Below are 222 nucleotides of genomic sequence, written 5' to 3'. Positions count from 1 at the left end.
GCTGTGTAGTGTTCTTTAACAAACGCTTCCGGAGCTTTCTCTGGGATGCCCTCTTGTATGGTTGGAGTCACTTTGGTTTTTAAACTTCCATTGCATAGCTTAGGTTTTTGTGCAGTGTTACGGGGAAGAGTGCTTTGAAGTATTGTTCTGTGTATACAGTAGTTTCTGCGCCCCATTGTTCTAGGCGCTGTGTAATGTAAGACTTTTCAGAAAACTTACATT

The sequence above is a fragment of the Lepidochelys kempii genome, chromosome 25, assembly GCF_965140265.1.
Source record: "Lepidochelys kempii isolate rLepKem1 chromosome 25, rLepKem1.hap2, whole genome shotgun sequence".
Taxonomy (NCBI): Eukaryota; Metazoa; Chordata; order Testudines; family Cheloniidae; genus Lepidochelys; species Lepidochelys kempii.
This window is presented reverse-complemented; position numbering follows the sequence as displayed.